This window comes from Callithrix jacchus, chromosome 14 (assembly GCF_049354715.1).
Source record: "Callithrix jacchus isolate 240 chromosome 14, calJac240_pri, whole genome shotgun sequence".
Lineage (NCBI taxonomy): Eukaryota > Metazoa > Chordata > Mammalia > Primates > Cebidae > Callithrix > Callithrix jacchus.
The window spans coordinates 90591100-90613921 of NC_133515.1; the positions used below are offsets into that span (position 1 = coordinate 90591100).

General features: G+C 34.6%; 1 protein-coding gene across 7 annotated transcripts in view; it reads right to left on the minus strand.

Moving 5' to 3' along the window:
* Positions 1-22822, minus strand: part of NCOA1 (nuclear receptor coactivator 1) — a 290014-nt gene that overhangs the window by 142433 nt on the left and 124759 nt on the right. For 5 of the 7 annotated variants that reach the window (XM_078349811.1, XM_078349815.1, XM_078349814.1 and 2 more), the window contains one exon: positions 3667-3820. The gene's annotated coding sequence lies outside the window, so the exon portion shown is untranslated. Of the gene's footprint in view, positions 1-3666; positions 3821-20748; positions 20932-22822 lie in introns of all 7 variants that reach the window. The other 2 variants (XM_078349812.1, XM_078349813.1) reach the window with 1 other exon arrangement.

Sequence of the window (22822 nt, forward strand, 5' to 3'; positions counted from 1 at the left end):
TTATTTCTTGTCTTCTGCTAGCTTTTGAGTTTTTTTGATCTTGCTCCTCTAGCTCTTTCAATTTTGAGGATAGGGTGTCAATTTTAGATCTTTCCTTGCTTCTCATGTAGGCATTTATTGCTATAAATTTTCCCCTAGACACTGTTTTAAATGTGTCCCAGAGATTCTAGTATATTGTGTCTTCGTTCTCGTTGGTTTTGAAGAACATCTTTATTTCTGCCTTCATTTCATTGTTTATCCAGTCAGCATTCAAGAGCCAGTTGTTCAGTTTCCATGAAGTTTTGTGATTCTGAGTGAGTTTCTTAATCCTGAGTTCTAATTTGATTGCACTGTGGTCTGAGAGACTGTTTGTTATGATTTCCATTCTTTTGCATTTGCTGAGGAGTAATTTACTTCCAATTACGTGGTCAATTTTAGAGTAGGTGTGATGTGGTGCTGAGAAGAATGCATATTCTGTGGATTTAGGGTAGAGAGTTTTGTAGATGTCTATTAGGTTTGCTTGGTCCAGATCTGAGTTCAAGTCCTGGATATCCTTGTTAATTTTCGGTCTCATTGATTTAATATTGACAGTGGAGTGTTAAAGTCTTCCACTATTATTGTGTGGGAGTCTAAGTCTCTTTGTAGATCATTAAGAACTTGCTTTATGTATCTAGATGCTCCTGTATTGGGTGTATATATATTTAGGATGATTAGCTCTTGTTGCATTAATCCTTTTACCATTATGTAATGCCCTTCTACTAGGATTGAAACTCTTCCCTTTTTTTGCTCTCCATTTGCTTGGTAAATCTTCCTCCATCCCTTTATTTTGAGCCTATGTGTATCCTTGCATGTGAGATGGGTTTCCTGGATACAGTACACCAATGAATTTTGACTTTTTATTCCATTTGTCAGTCTGTGTCTTTTGATTGGGCCATTTAGCCCATTTACATCTAAGGTTAATATTGTTATGTGTGAATTTGGTCCGGCCATTTTGATGCTAGCTGGTTGTTTTGCCCATTAGTTGGCGCAGTTTCTTCATTGTGTCAATGGTCTTTACCATTTGGTAGGTTTTTGGAGTGGCTGGTACTGGTTGTTCCTTTCTATGTTGTTACCATTTGGTACATTTTTGTAGTGGCTGGTACTGGTTGTGCCTGTCCATGTTTAGTACTTCCTTCAGGAGTTCTTGTAAGGCAGGTCTTGTAGTGATGAAATCTCTCAGCAATTGCTTGTCCGTAAAGGATTTTATTTCTCCTTCACTTACAAAGCTTAATTTGGAGAAATATGAAATTCTGGGTTGAAAGTTCTTTTCTTTAAGGATGTTGAATACTGGCCCCCATTCCCTTCTAGGTTGTAGAGGTTCTGCCAAGAGACCTGCTGTGAGTCTGATGGTCTTTCCTTTGTGGGTGACTCGACCTTTCTCTCTGGCTGCCCTTATGATTTTTTCCTTCATTTCAACCCTGGTGAATATGATTATTATGTGCCTTGGGGTTGCTCTTCTTGAGGAATATCTTTGTGGTGTTCTTTGTATTTCCTGGATTTGAACATTGGCCTGCCTTGGTAGGTTGGGAAGTTTTCTTGGATAATGTCCTGAAGAGTGTTTTCCAACTTGGATTCATTCTCCCCATCACATTCAGGTATGCCGGTGAAGTGCAGATTAGGTCTTTTCACATAATCCCATAGTTCTTGGCAGTTTTGCTCATTTATTTTCACTCTTTTTTCTCTAATCTTGCCTTCTCGTTTTATTTCATTGATGTGCTCATCTATCTCTGATATCCTTTCTTCTCTGCTTGATTGATTGGGCTGGTGAAACTTGTGTATGCCTCATGAAGTTCTTGTGCTGTGTTTTTCAGCTTCATCAAGTCATTTATGTTCTTCTCTAAGCTGGTTATTCTAGTTAGCATTTCGTCTAACCTTTTTTCAAGGTTCTTAGTTTCTTTGCATTGGATTAGAACATGGTCTTTTAACTCAGAGAAGTTTGTCATTATCCATCTTCTGAAGCCTGCTTCTGTCAATTCATCATACTCATTTTCTGTCTTGTTTTGTTCCCTTGATGGTGACGAGTTGTGATCCCTGGGAGGGGAGAAGGTGTTCTGATCTTTGAAGGTTTCATCCTTTTTGCGCTGGCTTTTTCCCATTTTCATGGATTAATCTCCCTTTAATTTTTGAAGTTAGTGATTTCGGGAGATATCTCTGGGTGGATGTCTTTTCTGTTGCGGTTGGAGCTATATCTTTTTTGGTCTGTAGAGGCACTGCTAGGCTGCCTCGGATTCAGTCAGGGTTGACTGGGTGGGTGGTCTTTCCCTGGGGTTTATTTGCAGATGAAATTAACCCCACCTTCCCAATGGCGTCTCTCCTTCCCTGAGCACGATCTTTCTGGTTGGAGTCAAACGGCTGTATACGTTGCCAAGCTCTCTGGCACTTGGGCTTCAGTTTGAGTTTTGTTGGGGGTAGGGCTTGCCAGGCCTTATGACCTGTTTCCCGGCTTTCAACTCTGCCTCTTTCTGTGGGATATGTTGTTCTGTCCTGCTGGTGCTAGTCCAAACTTCCTGCCTGGTCTGGGTGACAACTTATGGCACCAGGTGGGAGTGGTGGCTCAAATTTGCATCAACAACCCACAGCACCCCTCAGTCTGGCAGGGCTCTTGTGGGCCGTGGGTTGCAGGAGGGATGACATAAGCACACGATCTGAATCAGAGCACAGAAGGGGTGAAGTCCCCTAACCTTCCCAGCTGGCTGCACGTTCCAGGTGGGGACTCGCCCCACCCTATCTTGGTTCGTTCTGCCTGGGTGGCTCTCACCCTGCTTTGGCTCCCTCCCTGGGCTACTTTCAGAGTCCTTCCAGTCCCCGCAAAATGAACCCAGAACCTTCCAGTCCCCGCAAAATGAATTTCCTTCACTTGGAATTGTGAAGTCTTCAAGCCCCCTGCATCTCATTTGCTGTGAGCTGCATTCCAGTGTTGTCTCCTCTCGGCCATCTTGGCGCCCCACCTAATTTTTAATTTTTATCTATGTATAATTCAATTAAAAGTCTATTAATTAACAAATTTTCTCCTGGAAGTTCTCCCTTACTGATTTATCAGTTTCTGATTACTTTTCATCTCTTTATCTACTGTCCTGGCTTGGTGCATCTTTATTTTTCTACTGCTCCTATTAGTGTGTTCATGGATACACCAGTTTTATTCCCAGCTAGTTCACAAACTTTAAAACAGCAACAATGTAAAAATGCCCATATGGATACTATATATACATAAATTACACAGGTTATAATTACCTATATATTATACAGGTATATCTATAATTATATAGGTATGTATTATATAATTTTATGCATATATGTATAAAATTAAAGACTGGATATATGTTAAAAATATATGAAGCAAATTTGGGGATGATTTGCTACAGTTTTTCTGCTGCCATTTTCAATTCAGCAAGGACTTTGAGGGTCTCATCATAAGATATAAGATCTGAAGCCTATAGTGATTTCAACATACACTAAAATGGCTCATAAAGTGTATACTAGAACTTTTCTATCACTTTCACTTAGGAATGTCAGGACGTTTTACACTAACCTTGATGCATCCCAGATCAAACACATATTTCCATAAAAGACAATAGTCAACAGGTAATCATTTTCCCTCCATATTTTTACAGAGACAAAGCTCTTTAAAAATAGAACTACAATTCCTACCTGGGAGACTTCTTTGTTCATAATGAATCCTCAAAACAGATATGGTCAAATTTTGTGTTCCAGAGCGTAGCTTCCTGGGGAATGGGATAATGACGTTTTCCAGAGGTGGCTCTAGTCTCTTCACTCTCACCTCATTTAAGGCCAATTATACAGACTAGAATAAAAAGACAAAAATAAAAGCAGAAGAAAAGTTAGACTGCCATTTTATTCTCCGAGAAATAATAAAGGTCAGATATGCTAGAAAAAGAAAAGAAATGCAACTTTTAGAGTTAAATGAAAAAATATTTTCAAAAAACAATGGATAAAGATCTGATTTTACAGTGTAAGTCCTTTCTGGTGATTAAGTATATATTCCTATTTATGAATGTTGCTCAATTGTATTCTATCCTCAAACTTCTGAAAGATCCATTTATATGTCTTTTAAAAGTTGTTTCTGGCTGCATTTGTGCATATATCCTTCTTCCTACTTATAAATTCAGATTTTTTTCATATTTTCAATTATCACATAATTCTTTACTTATGTAACACTCCTATCATATTTTACCTTCAAATTTTTAATTGAAAAAGTTTACAAACATTTCATATTTGTAATACTTCAAAATGATGGTAGTTAAGCTCTGGTTCTAGTAATGATGAATTATCTTATATTAAACAAACTTGCCCACAGATAACAGTTATACACTCTGGACAAAATATAAAAAACAACTGTTTGAAGAAATTGCAAAGTGACCAAAGCAGATAGAAATTGCAGAGGTTCTGATCAATGAAAGAAAGGAACTATACTGGGTGAGATACACACTTATAAGACTCCCCAGTAAAGGAACTCTTCCCAGTATTCCCACTAAAGTGCAGAGAGGCTAGCCTTAAAGGAGAAAACCACAGTCTTATTGGCTTGAGGCATTAGAGAATGTAGATCAGAGCTAAATGAAAGCTGAAAATTGACTACACTAGATTACAGACCTCACTTGAATTCTGCCAGTTTTGCACACTCATTTTTTATATGTCTTCATTTACAATTCCATAACCTTTTAGCACTCATATAACTATACCACAATCGAGATTCACTGCTCCATCACCACAGGTAAATGAATTCTCTCTTGCTGTTTATAATCATATCCACCTTCCCCTTTCCTTAACTCTTGACAACTGCAATCTGTTCCCTATTTCTATAATTTGTCACTTTAAGAATACTACATAAATTGAATCATACATCATAAGATCTTTTCAAGTTGACTTTTTTTCACTCGGCACAATGCCCTTGAGATCCATCCAGTTTGGTGCATGTATCAACAGTTCATTCCTTTTTATTGCTCCATGGTACAGTGGTACCACAGTTTTTTTCACCATTTGTCCTTTAAAGTGCATTTGGGTTATTTGGTTTTTGGCTATTACAAATAGAGCTGCTATGAATATTTGTGTACAGGCTTTTGTAAAAATGTTTGTTTTCATTTCAATGCCTAGGACTGTACTTGCTGATTGTACAGTTAAGTGTATTTTTGCCAGCCAATAATTTAGCTGTCTGCTAGAAGATAAATCAACACTCTTCAAAAAGAGATAACAATCCACAATATCATCCACAACATCCAGTACACAACAAAAAATTACTAAACATGCAAACAAGGTAGAAAATGTAACTCCAGATCAGGAGAAAAGATGGTCAATAGAAGCACAACAGAAGGTGATTTAGGCACTGGAATTACCTAACAAAGATGTGAAAGTAGTTATTATAAACATGTTTAAAGATTAAATATATATATATATATGATTATGGGTAAACACATGAGAAATGCTTACAGCAAATAGAAACTGATAAATAAATGGAAATTCAAGAGCTAGATAGTTCAATACAAATTTTAAGATTCACTGGCCAGACTTAACAGTAGATTTGTGACAGCAGAAAAACAAGTCAGTGAACTTGAAATGAAAATAGTACCCAGTCTGAAGAACAGAGAGAAAAGAAACCATACAACCACACACACATATCCCTTCTGTAATCTGGGGAAACCACACACACACACACACACACACCCCTTCTGTAATCTGTTGGCAATACCAAGCATGTAATACGCACACAGGCACACACACCCCTTCTGTAATCTGTCGGCAATACCAAGCATGTAATATACACACACACAGAGACATACACACAGACACACACACCCCTCTTCTGTAATCTGTTGGCAATACCAAGCATGTAACTGGATTCCCAGAATGACAAGAGAAAGACACTGGGGAAGAAATAGTATTATGGAAAAATAATGATTGAAAATTTCCAAAATCTGGTGGGAAAAAAAGCCTGTCAGATCCAGTGTCTCAATAAATCCCACTCAGAATAAATTCAGAGAAACTAACTCTGGCAAAGTAGAGTCAAACTGGTTAAAAAAAAGAATTAAGAGAAAATTTTGAAACTAGCCTAGGCAAGGTAGCACATCACATACAGGAAAACAAAGATATAAATGGTAACCGATTTCTCATTGGTAACAACAGAGGCAAGAAGATAATGAAATACTCCCTAACACTCTCATGGAAGCTGCTTTCCTCTCTTGGATTCCATCTTTCTGGATTATCTCACTCAGTGTGAGAGTTAGCTGTTTCTTTCTCTCTCCTACTCTTGTTTCTCGCTCTCTTTAAATAAATCACTTTCTACAAACAAACAAACAAAAAAGATAATGAAATAATTTCTTCCACTAAAATGCTGCAAGGGGGAAAAAACCTATCAACCACCAATTCTACATCCAGCAAAAATATTCTTCAAAAAGCTGAAAGCAAAATTAAAAACACTTTAACATCACCAAACCATAATCTGTTGTAAGATTAATATATAAGAAATGCTAAAGAAAATTTTTCAGGCTAAAGGGAAATGATGCTAGATAAATTCAGATCTACAAAACAGAAGCAAAAGTCTCAGAAATCATAAATATGAGGGTAAATAAAAAGGACTATGTATTTTTTATTCTCTTAAGACATAACTGACTATATAAAATATATTAAAACATATAAAATACTATAGCATTTGCAACACATTAAATGTTAATTATATTACAACAACAGCACAAAGGATGGGAAGGTATAAATGGAATTATCCTGTTACAAGGCTCTTAAATTTTACATAAAGTATTATAATGTTAACCATAAATACATTTATAAATTAAGGATACATATTTTAATTTTTAGAGCAGCCACTTAAAAATTATAAAAGGGTAGTGTTCAAAAGGTCATAAAGGTATTTGAAAATATAAAAAAGTATAGCTAAAAAGTGAACAGGAATTGTCAGCACCCTACTAAAAAATATTTGGTTAACCCAAAAGAAGGCAAGAAAGTAGGAAAAGAAGAACACATAACAAATGGGATCTTAAACCCAACCATATTAATTACATTAAACATAAAATAACTAAACATTACAATTAAAAGATGGAAACTAGGTAAAAAGCAAACCCAAACTATATGCTGTCAATAAGAGATAAAGTTTATGTAAGAAAGCAATATAAATATTAGCAATAGTAGAATTCAGGACTAGGAATGTAACTAAAGATAAAAAGGGAAGTTTCATAAAAGAGCCAATGCATCAGGAAGACAGAATCATAATTTAAAAAAAAATTTTAATTGTTTTAGAGATGGGGTCTTGCTCGCTTGCCCAGGCTGGTCTTGTGTTCCCAGGCTTAAGTGATCCTCCTTCTGTGGTCTCTCAAAGTGCTAGGACTATAGGTGTGAGCCACCATGCCTAGCCAGAATCATAAATGTTATGCAAATAATAACAGAGCTTCAAAATAAATAAAGCAAAACCTAACATAACTTAAAAAGAGAAAAAGAAAAATATGTACATATCATTGAAGATTTTAACATTCCTCTCTCAATAACAGATGGAACAACTAGATTTTTAAAAATCAGTAAGGAAATAGATTTGAAAAACAGTGATATGCTTCTGGATTTCCTAGCAAAAAGAAGAAAAAAGAAAGAACAACAGTGATAACCAGTTTGTCCTAAATGGACATTCATAGAACAGTACAACCAACAACTGGCAAATGTACATTTATTTTCAAATATACATGAAATATTATTCAAGATGAAACAAATGGTGAACCAGTTTTTACATAACACATTTGTAAAGACTGAAATCTTAAAGGGTATGTTCTTTCACTACTATGGAATTAAATTAGAAAACATCAATTTATCCAGAATTTGACAGCATGCCTATTAATGACTTACAGTGAAAGAAGAAAATGCAATGGAAATTAGAAAATAAGTGAAACTGTAATAAAGTAAACATATGACATCAAAATCTGTTGAATGACTCTAAAGCTGCATTTATACACTGCTTATATTTTAAAACAAAAGTTTAAAATCATAGATACAAACTAAAAATAATACATTTAATATTATAATCAATGGAATAAATATGGATAGCTGAAAAAAATAAAACTAAAAGTTGGTTTTTTGAAAAGGTAAAAAAAATTGATAAAACTGTAGCAAGACTGATCAAGAAAAACTTAAAAACACAAATTACTAATATTAGAAATGTAAGGGATAGGTTGTGAGTGGTGGCTCACACCTGTAATCCAAGCATTTTGGAGGCCAAGGCGGGTGGATCACCTGAGGTCGGGAGTTCAAGACCAGCCTGACCAACATGGTAAAACCTGTCTTTAAAAAAAAAAAAAAAAAAGAAATATCAGGGATGTCACCACAGATCCTACAAATAGAGTGTTCTGAACATTAAACAAATCAATTCAGTAACTGAGATAAAATTTAAAAATCTGAAATTTAAAATTTAAAATTTTTATTTTTATTAAAATCACCAAAGAAAGTAACAGACTGTATATATTACATAAATTTGTAATTAAAAAAAAAAAAAAACTCCAGGTCCAAATGGCATCACAGGTAACTTCTATCAAACATTTAGGGAAGTAATAACGGCAATCTTTCACACTTTCAGGAAAACAGAAGAGGAAAATTTTCCAATATGTTTTATTAGGCAAGCAGAATCCTAATACTAAAACCTGGTAAAGATATTAACAGAAAAGAAAATCAGCCTCATGAGTACAGATTTATAAAAAATCAAATTGAATCCAGACATAAATAACAACAGACTACTATCAAGTGGTATATCCAAAGAATGTAAGGCTGATTTAAAATTCAAAAACCAATCTTCTGACAGGAAATTAATATCCAGAATATACAAGGAACTCAAACATCTTAACAGCAAAACAAAACAAAACAAAAACTGATTTAAAAATGGGCAAATAATCTGTACAGGCATTTTTCAAAAGAAGACATATAAGTGGCTAAAAGAAGTCATATAAAAACATGAAGTCACGTAAAAACATGCTCAACATCATTAATCATCAGGAAGATACAAATCAAAACCACAATGAAGTAATCATCTCACCCCAGTTAGGATGATAGCTTATTATCAAAAAGACAAAGAATAACAAATGCTAGTGAGGATGTGGAGAAAAGAGAACTTTTAAACACTATTGGTGGGAATGTAAATCAGTACACCCACTATGGAGAACAGTATGGCGGTTTCTCAAAAGAAAAAAAACTACAAATAGAACTACCATATAATCCAGCAATCCCAGTACTTGGCATTTAGCCAAAAGAAAAGAACTCAGTATATCCAAGAGATATCTGCAGTACCATGTTGATTGCAACACTATTTGCAATAGCTAAGATATGGAATCAACCTGGGTGTCCAACAACAGATAAATGGAGAAGAAAATATGGCATAGATACACAACAGAATATTATTCAGACATTAAAAAAAAGAATAAAATCCTACTGTTCATGGCAATGTGACTGAAACTGGAAGATATAATGTTAGGTGAAATAGGTCAGGAACAGAAAATTAAACATCACATGTTCTCACTCCTATGTGGAAGCTAAAAAAAAGTTGACCTCATAGAAATAAAAATAGAACATAAGATACTAGAGGCTGGGAAGAGTAGGGGGAAGAGAGATAGGGATAAGAGAGAAATTTGTTGAAGGATACAAAATTATAGTTAGATAGGAGGAATAAGTTCTTGTGTTCTATATCACTGTTGGATAACTACAGTAAACAATATATTGTGTAGTTTTAAACATCTAGAAGAAAGGTAATGAATGTTGCCAACACAAAGAAATGATAAATGTGTGAGATGATGGCTATGCTATTAATAATGACCCTGAGCTGATCACCATACATTAGATGTATCAGACATCGCTATGTATTCCACAAATATGTACAATTATTATTTGTCAATTTCATAATTAACATAAAAATTTTAATCTATGTAGTTTACCATATTAACAGAATCTTTAAAAAAATCCCAATGGATACAGAAAAAGCATCTGAGAAAAATGAGCACCCATTCACGATAAAACTCTAAGTTACTCCTTCAATCTGATAAGGGGCATAAATGAAAAACCTACAGCTAGTATTTTATATAATGGTAAAATATTGCAAGTTCTCATAATATTGTATTCAAGTCAAGAATGTTCATTCTCACCACTTCTATTTATCATTGAATATAGTGAAGTTCCTACTCAGGGCAAAAAGGCCAGAAAAAAAAATTAGGAAAGAAAGAACTACAATTGTCTTTATTTAAAAATGAATTTTTTGTCAATAATTTTAAGGAATATGAAAACCAATTCTTAGAATTAAGTGAATGTGGCAAGGTGAATATATGAAACAAAGGTGAGGTGAATAAGTGAATTTAGTAAGGTGAATTCACAAGGTGAATATACAAAAGTTATTTCTATACAAACGTAGCAAACAATTGAAAAATAACATTAAAAAATTTTATTTAAAATAGCATCAAAAAATACTTAGGAATTAATTTAATAAACCCCATGGCAAGACTTAAAACTTTGCTGAAAGACACAAAGATATCTGAAAAGCAGTGATTTCACATGTTTACAGGTTTAAAGACTGAATAGTATTAAGATGTCAGTCCACTCCCAGATTAATTCATATATTCGAAAAGAAAATGACTGACTTCCTTTATGCATATCTAACGTATTTTATTGTCAATAAATACAAACCTATTTTAAACAATATATTTGTAAAGTTTTTTAATGTTTGTTTGAGGTTTTTGCTTTTTATATAAAAACTATATTTTCTCTAAATCATGATGATTTCCCCAATGGTGAATTTCATTTTAAGGTAGAATGTTTAATGTCAGCAAATTGAATTGTCCCTATCAACTGGATCCTGACCTCTTACTGCCCTTCCAAATTAAGTGCTTTTTATATTTTCAATTTCTTTTCTTTCCCTGACTTAAACTCATACTTCAAAAACTCAAACTTAAACTTCCAGCTTTTCATGTTGGCTTATAGTTAAACTATTAAAGAAAGGGATTTGTAGTCAGATTAGCCCATAGTTCCCATTGTATGTGTCTAGTTTACCTGCATTTGTAACAAACTTAGTGCCCTAAAACATTTCGTAGGGAATGAGGTTCCTTTTGATTACTACTTTGTAAATGGTAATTAGTCATTACTATTTGACTGTCTTACTATTTGACTTCCAAGAAAAGGCACTCCCAAAAATCATTTGTGTACTTTACCCTGTATGTACAATGTTTGCCAAATAATGCCACTGTCTTTTATAAAACCTGAGAGTTTTCATGGGTACTTTTTCAAAACCAAGCAGTAACTAAAGCCAGATGGAAACCTACAAATGAGTCAGGGTCCCCAGAATGGCTTGCTCATGCTGATGAACTCATGGCCAGTCATGCAAGGAAACAGGAAAACCATGCTGACGGGGAGGCTGAGCATAGTCACTTAGGGACTGCACAAAGGCAAAAAGCATATGATGAATCCATATTCAGATGGTGAGAAGTGAAAAATATGAAAAGCAAGAAATAGGTGACACACAAAGACCAAAAGAGACAGGGAAATATGAAGGAATAGGGGAGAAAGAATGACACAGATCATATGATGTTTGTTATTGTGGAATCAGTAAGTTTATTCTTCTAAATATTAATTATTTAGTAATTATTACATGATTATTACATGATCACCTGTGTTATCCAGAGTTCAATATTTTAAAAGTGTTTTCTAGGGCAGGTATAGGGTGGCTCACACCTGTAATCTTAACACTTTGGGAGGTCCAGGCAGGTAGATCACTTACTTGAGGCCAGGAGTTTGAGAATAGCCTGGGCAACAAAAAAAAGTGAGGCCAGGTTGCTAAAAAAAATTTAAAAATAAGCCAAGCAAGGTAGTGTGTGCCTGTAGTCCCAGCTACTCAGTTAGGGGGCTAAAATGGGAGGATCGCTTGTGCCCAGGAGTTGAAGGCTGCTGTGAGCTATGATCAAGCCACTACACTCCAGCCTGGGTCAAAGAGTGTGATGTTGTCCCTAGGTTAAAAAAACAAAAAATAAAAACGTTTTCCTCCCCTAGAAATCCAGGGTAGGACACCTGATATGGATGGAGCAAACCCCTAATAAACCCCCACAGAGATTGGACATGCCTAGAAGCTTCCAATTCCTAGTTTTAATTTGTCCCTCGTGGGTAAAGATCCTTCTATCTTCATTATTTGCTTCTGATGCTGGATTCTGGCATATGTACTGGCTAATGCATTACCTCAACCCCCATTTAAGAATCAGGTAAGAAAGCAAGGTGATAAAAGACTACCTACAATGCACCTAACACACAGAAGGAGTAAAAAGGCTATCTAGAAAACACTCTTGCTTTGCTATTTTGGAGTTAGGCAAAAGGCCAGAATTTAAAGATAAGAAGAAAAACACAATGACTAAATAGCTACACATCTATCACTCAGAATTAACAATAGTAGACATTGTGATATATTTATTTTCTTTTTAAAGAAATGAAGCATTGCCAACAAAGCTAAAGTCTCCATACTCACAGCCCACCCTGTTTCTTCCCCCTGCCCTTGATCGAGGTAACCATTATCATGAATTTGGTACATATCCTCCTGGTCAATTTTTTATATCCTTTTTAGACATACATATATCCATAAACAATATGTTTTACATTTTGAAATATACACTTAAAATTTATATATACCATACATATTCTGCATTTTGCTGACTTCATACATTACATGTTTTGGAGTTCTATCCATGTTGAAGTGTGCGTGTGTTCTTTCATATGTGTATGTAAATATACCACCACATCTTAGCCTTTTTTCGTATTTAGGCTGTCTATACATTTTCATTATTACAAATAATGGCTAAATGAATGTTCTTTTACACAGCAGCTTGTCCAGATCTTCATATGCACAACAAGTACAAGAACTTCTAATGGCAATATCCAGAAGTAGAATTTCTAGATTGTAATACATGCATATGTCTAACTCCACTTGCCATCGAGCAAACTGCTTACCAAAATAATTGTTTTACACTTCCACCAATGTGTAATTTGACAGAACCTTTTTCCCCATATCCTTTCCAATACTTGATATCATTAGACTTTATTTTTTTATTCTTTCAAATGGATGAAAAATTGTATCTCATTTCAATTTGCATTTCCCTGAATATTATGGAGCCTAGACATTTAAGTTTGCTTTTTAGATTTCTTATTCTTTAAATGAGTATTGGTCTCTTTTCCTCTATTACTCTAGGCACTCAATAAGCACTTTGTCTTCAATTGTGAGAAATTTTCTTTAATTATATTATTATTTCTTTATTTTTATTTATTCTGTTTTCCCTTTTTTGGAGTGTTTCATAACACAACGTTGGCCCTCTGGGACTAGACTCTTTATCTTCTGCTTATTATTTCTTTGCCGTTTTGCTCTACTTTCTAGAAAATTTTCCTCAACTTACTGTCCAATATTTCTTTGAGTTTTTCTTTTCTACTGTACATTCTTAATTGGTAAAAATTCTCAATGTTCTTTTTAAAATATCCCACTCTTGCTTTATGGATGCATATCCAGTCTTTCTGCAGGTATTCTGAAAATGCACATACATGGGTATTTGTATATATATATATATATATGTGTGTGTGTGTGTGTGTGTGTATGCATATAAATCTATATATGGCTATATGTGTACGTGTGTGTGTGTGTGTATATATATGTATGTATGTATATCCATACATATACATAAAGTTTTCTGGGCTGCATGGTCTATTTTCTCCAGTTATTTTTTTCCTATTTGCTTATTTTGGCTTCTGTTATTCATATTAGAAGCTTTCCTCAGATGCCCAATGGTATTTAGTTGTTTGGGTACACAAAGTTTATTGAAAGGTCTAGTTATATACATGGGGTTTACTGACTATGACCTTCCCTACAGCAGGGCAATATGTCTAGGCTCTTTGTGAGGGCAAACTATTTATGTGAGAAACCTGGCTCCCATTTTCTAATGCTTAGCTTATTTTTCAAACACCTGTATATATGTAAAGTAGTTTCACATTGTTAACCTATAACCCTATAAGAAACCTTACCAAGTAGAGTACAGTATTTATATATAGTTATATTTGTCTTTAGGTTTTTCTCCTTGAGTTGTTGAGATTCCCAAAAAGATTCCTCCTATTTCCTCCCTGGACGCTAAAGGCCTAGTTTTCCATTTGGGAGCCAATAATGGAGAAGGGGGCCAGGGGTTCTCAGCATTTGAAATGCCAGTACTCATTTAATTCCTCTCCACCTTCAATGTGACTGGTGTCCACTAGCCAAGAGCCTCTCTGTTTTAACCTAGAAGATGGACCTCAAGTCTTCCACCTGTCAGGATGAGAGAAGTAAATAAACACAGTAAAAAAGAGTGAAGAAGGAGACCAGGGCATCGAATGGCTTTTTAAATAGCTTTTAAACCATCTTTCTTATTTTAGTCTGCTTCCCTTCTTAACTTCCAGAGTTACATAATACTACTATCAAGCCTTTTGAAGATTCACCAGTATCAGTTCAATTGGTCATTAGCTTTCTTCCCTTAAAACTGGGCTTTCTCAAGTTTAGTGAGATTGCTACTATTATTGTAGCTGTTTTACCTCTTCAAAAATTTTGTCATATTCCCTCCCATTCTCCTAGTCGCCCTGGATTTATGACTTTTAAAAACCCTTCTTTCTTTTTTTTTTTTGGTTGTTTAACTAACTGGTTTTGAGAGGGAACAATACTTAGTATGTGCTCAATCTACCACTTCTACCTGGAATCAAAGATGATATACTATTATTTCTAACATTTTATTTATTCTAATCTTTCTGTGATTTTATAATTATTCAAAATTTTTAGTTCATGTATGTATTATCATCTTAATCTTTTTGAGAATTTAAAAATCCACTATGCTGACATTCTTTTTTTTTTTTTTCTTTCTGAGATGAAGTCTTGCTCTGTCACCAGGCTGGACATTCTTGAGAACAGTAAACAACTGAAATTACTCAATAACATAAAGAATTATATGACAGAAATAGAATTAACAATAGGCAGCAAGGCCTATGCAACAGTTCATTGGAAAGGTTTGGGAAAAGAACCAGCTTTCGACCAAGAGAATGCCCCTCTGTACACATAAGCTGACACCTTGGATTGTGACTTCTATAAGGCAGAAAAAAAAAATTCATCTTTCATTACCAAATATTGCCTATGACATGCCTGTCAAAAGAAATTGTGGTTTAATGTTCCCTCTCTTTTAAAATCACTGTTCTTAAGTCTATTTTATCTAAGTATCGCTTAATGTTCTCTCTTGTAAAGAAGTAAAGAAAACAAACTTACCAACTAGAGTACAGTATTTATATCTCAAAGGACAGTAAATTCTCTCACCTTGGTATACTAACTGAGGTGTGATGAATGTTTGTTAACTACAACGAAAATTGAAATACCAATGATCTATACTCTATTTACTAAAATTAGAGGAGATTCAAGATTATTATAATATGACTTTAACTTATCTTCTTTAGGCTATACCTTTTGATGGGGAGGGAAATGAATAAAGTTAGTCCAAATTCCCAGTGTTCTGGGACTCATAGTTTATGTTACCTATACTGCCATCCAGTATTGCGTCATTATAAATAAACCATTAACACTAATGGCAATTATAAATTATTTTTGTAGCATGAAGTTATGATTCCATAGTAACTTATATATACTTGTAATTATACCTCAAATAAATTTAAAAAGAAGGTGCCTGAAAAAGGTTTGAAGAGATCAGTTTTTTGGTTGAAAGAATGCAAGATTAATAAAAGAATGAAGAAAGAATATTACCAACTTTCCTATTAATGACACAAGTCATGTTCTCTAAATTGCAAATGAAAAAGATTTAAATAAAATTTGAAATCAAACCATCCATAATGTTGAAAACATTGTAAACATTTAAAACATTATAAAATATTCAATACATGTGTAAAGTCTGACTTTAAAATAAAGTTGTTTGCTTTTTGTAATAGAATAGCAATATTTACTTACTTTTCTTTGGTAATCTTTCACTTCAAAAAAGCGATTTCATTGTTTTTACAATTACAAAATGCTTTTATGAAAAATTTGCAGTCTCTCTCCAGAAAAGAACTTATTTCTTCACATAATTTTTTAGGTGACTAAATATCTAGGAATTCATGAGTGCTGTTAGAAGACATAATTGCATTATGTTGGAAAGCTATGAAAACTGTTGCTCTGTGGCCAGAGCAAGATTCCAAGGGAAATCTCACTGGGTAATCTATATGAGCACCATTAGTAAGTGGCAAGAATTCCACCAGTGGACCAGTAATAAAGAGAACCATGACCTCAGAGAAAGTCTCTTGGATATGTGCAACAAGACATATGAAGAAGAATGTTTATGCTAGCAGTGTTTATAAGAGCAAAAAACAGGAACAACTCAAATGTCCATCAATAATAGAATCCGGTATGTTGATACAATAAAACTTCACACCAGTGAAATAAATTAACAGCTTCGGTTATCCACATCTGCCTACAGGTAACCACATTCTCTTCTTACAACTGAGACAGTATAGCATTGAGATCAAAAGTAAAGATTCTGGAGTCCAACTCCATTAGTAGCTTTTTGATCTTAATCTTTCCATGCCTCCATTTCCTCATTTATAAAAAGTGGGATAAGACTTGCCCCTAGTCAAGAATTGTTCAGAGAGTAAACATTTAATATTTTTAAGTTACTTAAAACAGTGTTTGGCACATGATAAACACTGTGGAAGTGTTTGATTAATAATCAGACTACAGCCAGCTAAATTTAATTTGTCTTCTACTTGGCCCCCACCTTTCTGATAAATGATGGCGGCACTGTTTTCCCCTTAGTTTCTGCCTGACTTGGGTGTCACACATTCCTTTAATTATTCATTATATCCTCCTATTTCAGTAACACATATTTACGAGATTTTATGTACCTTTTTCCTTTGTTTTCTTTTTAAATTTCATTGTTCCTAGGAAGATATTAATGTTTACATTCTAAGTTTAAAGATAAAGTTTTTTAAAAAGTACAGTATGAAGTCAACACAGAGTATTTTGTTATATCTTAATTTCTACTTCTTGCCTTTGAAAAAAGGCAGATTATAAACATTTATAAAACATGTTTGACAGTCTGTATATTAACTACTAAATCTAAAATATTCATGACTCTTACATACACCATTGTATTTACGTTAAAGAGATAAGCACTGAAGAGCCTAAACTAGTAGATTTCAATATTACTAATTCTGGAAATCTGTTTTGAAGACAAATTATTTTCAACAGAGTGTTGCTACTTTTTTTTTAAATGCTCTAAGTGTCTGCATGCATTTGCCTATTTATTAAGTTCCAAACTAAATTCCTCCATTCTCCTTTACTTTACTTTTTCCCATCCACAAAAAGGTACCTTCTTACTCATTCAATTACTGCTATCCAAATTTTTATGGTATCACATATCCAATCAAGCTTATTCACCTTATACAATCCAAACCAAGCACCACCTAATCTATTTCCCTGAACACACACAAATCCAGTATCCTATTCCCGCTCAAATACCCCTTCCACAGGGTTGTATCTCACTTATGATAAAATCCAAAACTCACAGCATAGCCATTCTTCCCAAAGCATACTATACGTTAGCTACACTGGCCTTTCTTAAGTTTCTCCTATTCCCCAATCTTTCTTCCCCACTCTAAGGCCTTCCCTGCAATATATTAACTGCTATGAATAATCCCTCATACCTTCTTCATCTAATCCAATTCCTATTCATTGTTCAAACTTCAGTTAGAATTTGATTTCTCTTAATGCAATAATCAAAATCAGCCTTCCACTACACTTTCATGTCATTTTCTAACTTTTTCTTCACAGCATTTTTTCCACTATTTTGATTTACATATTAGTTGTGCGATTATATGTTTAGCGCAAATCTCTCACTAAACTGTAAGCTCCATGTAGGTATTTTTAATCTGGAGCAGAGTAGATACACAACATTAAAAAAATTAATGTATGGAATTAATGAACCTGGTCTAATTCAACAATCCTAATATAGTTAAAAGCTCAAAGAAAATGAGCTCTAATCATTAAACTGATCAAAGAACATTACAAATTTTTCTATACAAACCCATGAGCAGAATAATGGCATGGGGTGGGGTACGTATCAGATTATTAATATAAGGAATTAGGCACAGATTTGAAGAACAGAGGGAGGAAGGAAAACTAAAACATAATTAGTAAAACTGCTAGATTAGCCTCTACTACTTGGAGGAAGAGGTTTTTTTAATCATTATTCTGCAATACAGTTTCTCTCTGTATTTGCCACAAGAAGAGAGAAACAACGAGGTGTTAGAGAAAATCCACATTCAAAAAGCTAAAAATTAAACCTAACACCTAAACTGTAGGTGTTTAGTTCTTTCCTAAAGAAAAACTCTACTTAATCAAAAAGCTTCTATCTATGGAGGACCATCAAAACCAAGTTGTTCTAAATCTCCAAAACATTAAGGCCGGATACTCAGATAGGATTTTAATTTCCAATATAGGTTTTATATGTTTTAGAAAATGGCATTCTACTAAGGCCCAAGACAAAGTAAATATTAAATCTCTTTAGATAATAGTTAAAACTGGCATTATTTTATCTGATAACTGTTTGCATTACTAATTTTTTCTATGTGCAGGTTCTATCTACACCACCACACTATTAACTGACAAAGACAGTCTTACCAGTTCTTTGTACCCCTCAAGGATAGCAAAGAACAGCTACTAAAGCTAACATTTGTTTCTAAATATTGAGATTTATTTTTATCATATAGCTAAATGACATATTACCTTTTAAAACAGTGACCAGCATATGTGCTTAGGGATTTTAATAAGTAATTCCATTTTGGGGGGATGCAAAGTTTAATTATATAACTAAGTGTGATAATTTATATCACACTTAACCATTACTTTCCATATGGTGACATGCACAGTGGTGAGGTAGGAGGTGAGAAATGATAAACAGAAACCTAGCCTTAGCTTAAAAAAAAAAAAACAGGTATGAAACATTAGTAAGGCATTTTAAAATCAAATTATAAAACATTTGTTTTTTATTTCTTTCACTCACTATACATCTTTTTTCTAATAGGCAGTCATTTAATCCTCAAATGCTTAAAAGCCTAATATGTGATAGGCAATGTACCAAGTGCTGGGGATAGAGCAGTGAACAAGAGAGATGAAGGCCCTACTCTCCTTTAGCTAACATTCTAGCAGGAAGAAAAGGAAACAGAATAATGTGGTAGAGAGTGACTAGCAGAGGTATTTTAGAAGAGTGATTAAGGAGAGTTTATACATAAGGGGAATATCTGAGCTGAGACCACATGTAAAATCTTAATCCCATAATTATTCAGAAATCAATAATTTCATAGTATGCATGCAATAAAAACCCAGTAGAAACTCTTATCCTCTTTTACTAATCTTGAACTCCTCACTGTTAACAAAATGATGCCGATATTTAGATATCTAGGTAACACCCAAAATTTAATAGGTCAAAAAGAAAATCCTCATCTCTACCACTTAAAGTCACTACTAAACACATTGCTATCCCCAGCAACCATACTACCACTTCCCCAGCTCTCTTGGTTCTTAGAACTGCTTCAGTCAGCTCTCCTTGCTTTTCCTTTATTGAATCCATTGAAATCTCCTGCTAATTCTTCCCCTCTAGTGTTCAAGGTCTCCCATTATCACAGCTGGCAATGACAGAGCTTAAATATACATGAAGAAAAAGGGACTAAATTAAATAGAGAAAAACATACTCTCTGCTATAAAGATTTTAATGCCCCTCTCTCAGCATTTGACAGAAGAACCAGACCCCTCTAAAACAAAAATCAATAAAGACTTGGTAGAACTGATCAGCCACCTTGACCTAAGTGACATTTTTAGAGCACTATACCCAACAACTATAGAATACATTCTTTTTGAGTACATGTAATTTCACCAAGATTGATATGACTTATGTTGATAAGTCAAAATAAATTTAAGAGGATTAAATTTTTCAGAGTTTAATTTTTACAAATTAAAAACCAGTAACAGTAAGACACTTAGAAAAACTCCAAAACTTCAAATGTTTAAAACGAACACACTTTTAAATAATCCATGGAGAAAAAAAAAATTGAATTATTTCAAATGGTATGTAATGAAAAGCGCAAATAAAAATATATATAGGCTGGGCCCAGTGGCTCATGCCTGTAATCCCAGCACTTTGGGAGGCCCAGGCAGGTAGATCACGAGGTCTGCAGTTTGAGACCATCCTGGCCAACATGGTAAAACCTCGTCTCTACTAAAAATACAAAAATTAGCTGGGCGTGGTGGTGCACAACTGTAGTCCCAGCTACTCGGGAGGCTGAGGCAAGAGAATTACTTGAACTCAGGAGGCAGAGGTTGCAGTGAGCCAAGATCATGCCATTGCACTCCAGCCTGGTGGTAGAGCAAGATTCCATCTCAAAAAAAAAAACCACACATATAAACATCTGGATAACAGCAAAAGCAGTGTTTAGAGGGGAGAGGATTTTTTAGCTTCAAATGTTTCCTTTGGGGGAAGTAGATTTCCTAGATTCTATTTAAGAAGCTAGAAAGAAAAGAGCAAAGTAAACCCAAAGGAAGTAAAAGAAAGAAAACAATGCAGAAATCAATGAAAGAAATAAAACAGTAGAAAAAATTAACAATGCAAAAGTTAGTTCCTTGAAAAGATCAACGAAAGTTTTAAATCCCAGTTCAGGTGGCCATGAACACATTCTCACCTTTCCTTCAGCCTTGCCTGAAATCAATATGGAGGCATCTTCTAGCCTTCAGCCACAAATGGCACTCATCTCTCATTTAGTTCTTGGTTCTTAGAATTGCTAATCTTCCCAATCTTCTACATCAGGGGTCAGCAAACTATGGTTCCCAGGCTAAATCCGGTCCACCACCTGTTTTTGCATAGCCTGTGAGGTAAGAACGGTTTTTGCTTTCTTTTTTAGATGAAGTCTTGCTCTGTCACCCAGACTGGAGTGCAGTGGTGCGATCTCAGCTCACTGCAACTCCCACCTCCTGGGTTCAAGCGATTCTTGTGCCTCAGCCTCCCAAGTAGCTGGGATTACAGGTGTGTACCACAACTGGCCAGTTTTTACACTTTTAAATGGTTGAAAAAAGTCAAAAGAAGAATAACATTTTATGACACAACAAAATTATATGAAATTCAATTTCAATGTCCATAAAAAAAGTTTGTTGGAATATAGACTCATTTGAAAAGTATATGAAACTCAATTTTACTGTCCATAAACAAAGTTCTGCTGGAATACACTCACACTCATTTGTTTATGACTTACTGTCTATGGTTGCTTTCACACTATACCAGCTGAGTCCAGTAGCTCTTGTATTGTTGGTAATGCCTACAGTATTTACTATCTGCTCCTTTACAGTATTTACTACCTGGTCCTTTCTCCTCCTCTCCATTCTCTGTCAATTCATGCATCCATCCCAAGAGTCAGCTCAAAATCTATTTATAAAAAATGTCATTTTTACTTCCTGGAAAATATTCTATATTGATATATAGAGTAGTATCTTCTATATGTATATGTTGTTTCATCATTTAGCAGCAACTTCCCTAAGAAAGGATTTGTATCTGCCATTCAGCAATAAAACACTCAGTAGCATTTGAACATCTGGTCCACTAAATGGACCAGAGTTATGAAAATTACCCTTGCTTCTTCTCACCTGAAGCAAAGACCAAAGCCAGTGAGAAAAGTGGGGTTGGTAGGCAGGGAGAACAAGGGCAGAGAATCTATTGAAAGATGAATATGGATACATTGAAAACTTTTTGTTTTTATTAAAGATAAATACAGAAATGTAACCTGTCTGCTTTCTGAAAATAAAGCCTTATTTTCTCTGCTTATGACAGAACTATTTACCAATTGAATCAAGAATAGAAAATAGAAAAATTAGTTGTTTAATAGCCCCTTCTTTCCCATAGATCATCAGTTCTTAAATTTTTTTGGTTTAAGGATCCCTTTATACTTTAAAAAATTATCAGCTAGGAGTGGTGGCTCACACCTGTAATCCCAGCACTTTGGGACGCTGAGGCGGGTGGATCACAAGGTTAGGAGATTGAGATCATCCTAGCTAACATGGTGAAACCCCGTCTCTACTAAAAATACAAAAAATTGGCTGAGTGTGGTGGCACGCAACTGTAGTCCCAGCTAATCAGGAGGCTGAGGCAGAAGAATCACTTCAACACAGGAGGCGGATGTTGCAGTGAGCCGAGATCACGCCATTGCACTCCAACCTGGGTGACAGAGTGAGACTCCATCTCAAAAAAAAAAAAAAAACTTATCAAGGACCCAAAGAAGTTTAATATGGGTTACCAACATCAAATGTACTTAAATTAAAACTGAGAACAGCCCTTTAATAATCCATTTTTTTCCTTTACTGCAACTATGCAGTAACAAAGAAGATAACCAAGAATGCAACTGGGTACTAAAACCTCAGTTTATGAGAAGGCACCAATTTTATCCTCCATTATTTTTGTACTATCAATGAAAATGTTTACACAATAGAAAAGGAACATCTTAATATTATTAATAAAACAATTTTGATGTTGTGGACTCCATGAAAAGGTCTTAAGGGCTCTGCTATAGACTGAATTGTGTCCCCCTCTAAAGTTTATATGTTGAAGTCCTAACTCCCAATGTGACTCTATTTGGAGACAGGGCCAATAGGAGGTAATTACACCCAGTCCAATAAGTCTGGTGTCCTTATAAGAAAAGGAGGAGCGCACAGGCAAAAAGGTCATGTGAGGACACAGGAAGATGGTAGCCAAATACAGAGAAGCCTTAC